This window comes from Hemiscyllium ocellatum, assembly GCF_020745735.1.
Source record: "Hemiscyllium ocellatum isolate sHemOce1 chromosome 15 unlocalized genomic scaffold, sHemOce1.pat.X.cur. SUPER_15_unloc_8, whole genome shotgun sequence".
NCBI classification, from domain to species: domain Eukaryota; kingdom Metazoa; phylum Chordata; class Chondrichthyes; order Orectolobiformes; family Hemiscylliidae; genus Hemiscyllium; species Hemiscyllium ocellatum.
Window position 1 is genome coordinate 75,001 of NW_026867472.1, and position 7,500 is coordinate 82,500.

Below are 7,500 nucleotides of genomic sequence, written 5' to 3' on the forward strand. Positions count from 1 at the left end.
TAGAATATTTTTGAAGCAGTACAAATCAGTAACCGCTGACACTTAGAATATTTTTGAAGCAGTACAAATCAGTAACCAGCGACACTTAGAATATTTTTGGAGCAGTACAAATCAGTAACCAGCCACACTTAGAATATTTTTGAGTCAGTACAAATCAGTAACCAGCGACACTTAGAATATTTTTGAAGCAGTACAAATCAGTAACCACTGACACTTAGAATATTTTTGAAGCAGTACAAATCAGTAACCAGCGACACTTAGAATATTTTTGAAGCAGTACAAATCAGTAACCAGCGACACTTAGAATATTTTTGGAGCAGTACAAATCAGTAACCAGCGACACTTAGAATATTTTTGAAGCAGTACAAATCAGTAACCAGCGACACTTAGAATATTTTTGGAGCAGTACAAATCAGTAACCAGCGACACTTAGAATATTTTTGAAGCAGTACAAATCAGTAACCACTGACACTTAGAATATTTTTGAAGCAGTACAAATCAGTAACCAGCGACACTTAGAATATTTTTGAAGCAGTACAAATCAGTAACCACTGACACTTAGAATATTTTTGGAGCAGTACAAATCAGTAACCAGCGACACTTAGAATATTTTTGGAGCAGTACAAATCAGTAACCACTGACACTTAGAATATTTTTGAAGCAGTACAAATCAGTAACCAGCGACACTTAGAATATTTTTGAAGCAGTACAAATCAGTAACCACTGACACTTAGAATATTTTTGAAGCAGTACAAATCAGTAACCGCTGACACTTAGAATATTTTTGAAGCAGTACAAATCAGTAACCAGCGACACTTAGAATATTTTTGGAGCAGTACAAATCAGTAACCACTGACACTTAGAATATTTTTGAAGCAGTACAAATCAGTAACCAGCGACACTTAGAATATTTTTGGAGCAGTACAAATCAGTAACCACTGACACTTAGAATATTTTTGAAGCAGTACAAATCAGTAACCAGCGACACTTAGAATATTTTTGAAGCAGTACAAATCAGTAACCACTGACACTTAGAATATTTTTGAAGCAGTACAAATCAGTAACCAGCGACACTTAGAATATTTTTGAAGCAGTACAAATCAGTAACCACTGACACTTAGAATATTTTTGAAGCAGTACAAATCAGTAACCAGCGACACTTAGAATATTTTTGAAGCAGTACAAATCAGTAACCAGCGACACTTAGAATATTTTTGGAGCAGTACAAATCAGTAACCAGCGACACTTAGAATATTTTTGACGCAGTACAAATCAGTAACCACTGACACTTAGAATATTTTTGAAGCAGTACAAATCAGTAACCAGCGACACTTAGAATATTTTTGAAGCAGTACAAATCAGTAACCGCTGACACTTAGAATATTTTTGAAGCAGTACAAATCAGTAACCAGCGACACTTAGAATATTTTTGGAGCATTACAAATCAGTAACCAGCGACACTTAGAATATTTTTGGAGCAGTACAAATCAGTAACCACTGACACTTAGAATATTTTTGAGTCAGTACAAATCAGTAACCAGCGACACTTAGAATATTTTTCAGTCAGTACAAATCAGTAACCAGCGACACTTAGAATATTTTTGAGTCAGTACAAATCAGTAACCAGTGACACTTAGAATATTTTTGGAGCAGTACAAATCAGTAACCAGCGACACTTAGAATATTTTTGAAGCAGTACAAATCAGTAACCAAGTGCATTTTTGAATTGGTTACTGATTTCTCCGTTGAAGTTGGGGCTGCGGTTGGCTTCAGTTAGTGGTGGGGGCTTAATTTTCGCCGAGGGGAGCGTGTCCCGGTAGTGTCTCCGAGGAAGTGGTACCTATTGAAGGGGGTGTTTCTGAATTTGGGCCCTTTTTGAGTGGCATTGCCGGATGGGTTTTGTGTTGAAGGCTTCCAAATCGGGTAGCTCAGCCGGATTTGACCCGGCGGTTCTACCGACTGTCACGCCTTCGAGGGGGGGACTGTTGTCTAAGTTCAGGCCGGATTTGGTGAATTTCCTAAGTCGGGAAGTGGTCCCAACGGGTTTGGGAGTGAACCTAACTGCTCATACCAACTTTGAGGCTTTGGGGCCGGGTAGCACAGTCGGATTTGACCCGGCGGTTCTGCCGAATGCCTGGCCTTCGAGGGGGGCCTGCCCTCTGAGTTCAGGCCGAATTTGGTGATTTTCCTAAGTCGGGAAGTGGTCCAAACGGGGATGGGAGTGAACCTGACAGCTCATACCGACTTTGGGGCTTCCAAGCCGGGTAGCTCAACCGGATTTGATCCAGCGGTTCTAGCGACTGCCACGGCTTCGAGGGGGGACTGTTGTCTAAGTTCAGGCCGAATTTGGTGAATTTCCCGAGTCGGGAAGTGGTCCAAACGGGGATGGGAGTGAACCTGACAGCTCTTACCGACATTGAGGCTTCGGGGCGGGTAGCTCAGTCGGATTTGACCCGGCGATTCTGCCGACTTCCACGCCTTCGAGCGGGGACTCTCCTCTAAGTTCAGGCCGAATTTGGTGAATTTCCTAAGTCGGGAAGTGGTCCAAACGGGGATGGGAGTGAACCTAACTGCTCATACCAACTTTGAGGCTTTGGGGCCGGGTAGCACAGTCGGATTTGACCCGGCGGTTCTGCCGAATGCCTGGCCTTCGAGGGGGGCCTGCCCTCTGAGTTCAGGCCGAATTTGGTGATTTTCCTAAGTCGGGAAGTGGTCCAAACGGGGATGGGAGTGAACCTGACAGCTCATACCGACTTTGGGGCTTCCAAGCCGGGTAGCTCAACCGGATTTGATCCGCGGTTCTAGCGACTGCCACGGCTTCGAGGGGGGACTGTTGTCTAAGTTCAGGCCGAATTTGGTGAATTTCCCGAGTCGGGAAGTGGTCCAAACGGGGATGGGAGTGAACCTGACAGCTCTTACCGACATTGAGGCTTCGGGGCCGGGTAGCTCAGTCGGATTTGACCCGGCGATTCTGCCGACTTCCACGCCTTCGAGCGGGGACTCTCCTCTAAGTTCAGGCCGAATTTGGTGAATTTCCTAAGTCGGGAAGTGGTCCAAACGGGGATGGGAGTGAACCTAACTGCTCATACCAACTTTGAGGCTTTGGGGCCGGGTAGCACAGTCGGATTTGACCCGGCGGTTCTGCCGAATGCCTGGCCTTCGAGGGGGGCCTGCCCTCTGAGTTCAGGCCGAATTTGGTGATTTTCCTAAGTCGGGAAGTGGTCCAAACGGGGATGGGAGTGAACCTGACAGCTCATACCGACTTTGGGGCTTCCAAGCCGGGTAGCTCAACCGGATTTGATCCGGCGGTTCTAGCGACTGCCACGGCTTCGAGGGGGGACTGTTGTCTAAGTTCAGGCCGAATTTGGTGAATTTCCCGAGTCGGGAAGTGGTCCAAACGGGGATGGGAGTGAACCTGACAGCTCTTACCGACATTGAGGCTTCGGGGCCGGGTAGCTCAGTCGGATTTGACCCGGCGATTCTGCCGACTTCCACGCCTTCGAGCGGGGACTCTCCTCTAAGTTCAGGCCGAATTTGGTGAATTTCCTAAGTCGGGAAGTGGTCCAAACGGGGATGGGAGTGAACCTGACAGCTCTTACCGACTTTGGGGCTTCCAATCCGGTAGCTCAACCGGATTTGATCCGGCGGTTCTAGCGACTGTCACGCCTTCGAGGGGGGACTGTTGTATAAGTTCAGGCCGAATTTGGTGAATTTCCCGAGTCGGGAAGTGGTCCAAACGGGGATGGGAGTGAACCTGACAGCTCTTACCGACTTTGGGGCTTCCAAGCCGGGTAGCTCAACCGGATTTGATCCGGCGGTTCTGCCGACTGTCACGCCTTCGAGGGGGGACTGTTGTATAAGTTCAGGCCGAATTTGGTGAATTTCCCGAGTCGGGAAGTGGTCCAAACGGGGATGGGAGTGAACCTGACAGCTCTTACCGACTTTGAGGCTTCGGGGCCGGGTAGCTCAGCCGGATTTGATCCGGCGGTTCTGCCGACTGTCACGCCTTCGAGGGGGGACTGTCCTCTGAGTTCAGGCCGAATTTGGTGAATTTCCCGAGTCGGGAAGTGGTCCAAACGGGGATGGGAGTGAACCTGACAGCTCATACCGACTTTGAGGCTTCCAAGCCGGGTAGCTCAGCCGGATTTGACCCGGCGATTCTGCCGACTTCCACGCCTTCGAGGGGGGACTGCCCTCTGAGTTCAGGCCGAATTTGGTGCATTTCCCGAGTCGGGAAGTGGTCTCTGTCACAACGGGGGCAAGTGTCTGAAGAGGTAAAGTGAGTAACCAGCACAGCTTAGGGAAGGGTTCCAAAGTTCTCAACAATGTGAATTCGGTTACCAGGAAAGCTTAGGAAAGCTGCCTGACTGTCCCAAACGAATGAACTGCAAAACTTAGGGAACATGCCCGAAGATGCTTAAAAGTGTGAAATCAGTAAGCAGGAAAGCATAGGAAAGTGCCTGAAAGTGCTAAATGAGTAACATGAAAAACGTAGAAAAATGCCCGAAAATGTTTAAAAGTGTGAACTCAGTAACCAGCAAAACTTAGTAAAACGTTGGAAAAGCAGAAATGAGTAACCAGAAAAACTTAGAAAAATGTTTGAAAATGAGAAATGAGTAACCAGAAAAACTTAGAAAAATGTTTGAAAATGAGAAATGAGTAACCAAGAAAACTTAGAAAAATGCCCAAAAAGAAGAAATCAGTAACCAGAAAAACTTAGAAAAATGTTTGAAAATGAGAAATGAGTAACCAGAAAAACTTAGAAAAATGTTTGAAAATGAGAAATGAGTAACCAAGAAAACTTAGAAAAATGCCCAAAAAGAAGAAATCAGTAACCAGAAAAACTTAGAAAAATGTTTGAAAATGAGAAATGAGTAACCAAGAAAACTTAGAAAAATGTTTGAAAATGAGAAATGAGTAACCAAGAAAACTTAGAAAAATGCCCAAAAAGAAGAAATCAGTAACCAGAAAAACTTAGAAAAATGTTTGAAAATGAGAAATGAGTAACCAAGAAAACTTAGAAAAATGCCCAAAAAGAAGAAATCAGTAACCAGAAAAACTTAGAAAAATGTTTGAAAATGAGAAATGAGTAACCAGAAAAACTTAGAAAAATGTTTGAAAATGAGAAATGAGTAACCAAGAAAACTTAGAAAAATGCCCAAAAAGAAGAAATCAGTAACCAGAAAAACTTAGAAAAAATGTTTGAAAATGAGAAATGAGTAACCAAGAAAACTTAGAAAAATGCCCGAAAAGAAGAAATCAGTAACCAGAAAAACTTAGAAAAATTTTCGGCCAAGTGTGAAAAATATTCTAAGTGTCAGCGGAGGAAAATGCCGAAGCATCGGGAAAGATTCAAAAACTCATGCCGAACATGAGTTCCGAAGTGCCGGAGGAACTGGGCGAATTGAGCCCGGCGGTTGGCCAGATGTCGTTTTGAGTCTGCAGCCCGAAAACTTTAACTTTGTCTGCCGCGGAAGTCTGGACCGGGAAAAATCCAAACGGTTTTGCCGGGTTCGAGTTCCAGAGCGAAGCAGTCGAATTTGAAATTCAGACCCATTCAGTGCCACTTGACATTGTGACACAGTGAGGTTGGCGGGGTACCCGGAGATTTCTGGGAACACGATTTTTAGAACAAAATGGCGGCGCGGGACCACTTTGAAAGGCATCCGAAAAACGGTTCCGCGGGCAGAGCACTTGAATGACAGGCCTGTGTGCATGCCCAAGAGCTCTCGGAAGTCTAATTTTTGACACTTTGTCAAATTTTCGACAGACTTACCCAACTCTTGCTGCCTGTTCTAAGAATCAGTCAGAGGCCTGTGCGGCGGTCTCTTGACACTTTGGAGGGCGGGCAAACCCCACGTTGACTCCGGCCGTCCCTCCAAAAGGCACTTGCTATTGGGGGAAAGGATTGCAAGTAGCCTGGTTCCCGTGGGAGCGGCCAGGAAGGGTGCAGGCTGGCCCTTGCCTGAGCATTCCCAAAACCCTCTTCCGCTGAGAGCAGACCTCGCACGCCGCACTACCGGCTCTGGGAGTGGTTGGCCGCTATTGTACATAGTCCGGTCCTTCCTCTGCCACCCGGCAAGTGCGATGGCTCTGCCGCCCTGCGGTGCTCGTCACCCAGGTTTGGGGAACACGATACTTAGAACATGTTGGCGGCTCGGGACCTGCAGGCGAAAGGGGCCCCGTGGTGCTGAGCACATCGACCTCGGGTCTCAGTGCAAGCCGGAGAGTTCGCGGAAGTCTTAAAAGATTTTGACATCTGCTCAATTCTTTGACAGGCTTGCCTGACTCTTTCCGTCCGTTCTAAGAATCAGTCGGAGGCCGGGGCGGGGACGGTCTCTTGACACACGGAGGGTTGGCTTCCCTCCTCAGGTGTTTGTGTCGAAAATGAAGGCGAGAGATGCAAGCGTCCTGGTTCCCCTGGGTGCTGCCAGCAAGGGTGCAGGCTGACCCTTGCCTGAGCACTCCCAAAAGCCTCTTAAGCTGAGAGCAGGCGCCGCACTACCGGCTCTGGGAGTCGTTGGCCGCTATTGTACATAGTCCGGTCCTTCCTCTGCCACCCGGCAAGTGCGATGGCTCTGCCTCCCTGCGGTGCTCGTCACCCAGGTTTGGGGAACACGATACTTAGAACATGTTGGCGGCTCGGGACCTGCAGGCGAAGGGGGCCCCGTGGTGCTGAGCACATCGACCTCGCGTCTCAGTGCAAGCCGGAGAGTTCGCGGAAGTCTTAACAGGCTTGCCTGACTCTTTCCGTCCGTTCTAAGAATCAGTCGGAGGCCGGGGCGGGGACGGTCTCTTGACACACGGAGGGTTGGCTTCCCTCCTCAGGCGTTTGTGTCGAAAATGAAGGCGAGAGATGCAAGCGTCCTGGTTCCCCTGGGTGCTGCCAGCAAGGGTGCAGGCTGACCCTTGCCTGAGCACTCCCAAAAGCCTCTTAGGCTGAGAGCAGGCGCCGCACTACCGGCTCTGGGAGTCGTTGGCCGCTATTGTACATAGTCCGGTCCGTCCTCTGCCACCCGGCAAGTGCGATGGCTCTGCCTCCCTGCGGTGCCCGTCACCCAGGTTTGGAGAACACGATACTTAGAACATGTTGGCGGCTCGGGACCTGCAGGCGAAAGGGGCCCCGTGGTGCTGAGCACATCGACCTCGCGTCTCAGTGCAAGCCGGAGAGTTCGCGGAAGTCTTAACAGGCTTGCCTGACTCTTTCCGTCCGTTCTAAGAATCAGTCGGAGGCCGGGGCGGGGACGGTCTCTTGACACACGGAGGGTTGGCTTCCCTCCTCAGGCGTTTGTGTCGAAAATGAAGGCGAGAGATGCAAGCGTCCTGGTTCCCCTGGGTGCTGCCAGCAAGGGTGCAGGCTGACCCTTGCCTGAGCACTCCCAGAAGCCTCTTAGGCTGAGAGCAGACGCCGCACTACCGGCTCTGGGAGTCGTTGGCCGCTATTGTACATAGTCCGGTCCTTCCTCTGCCACCCGGCAAGTGCGATGGCTCTGCCTCCCT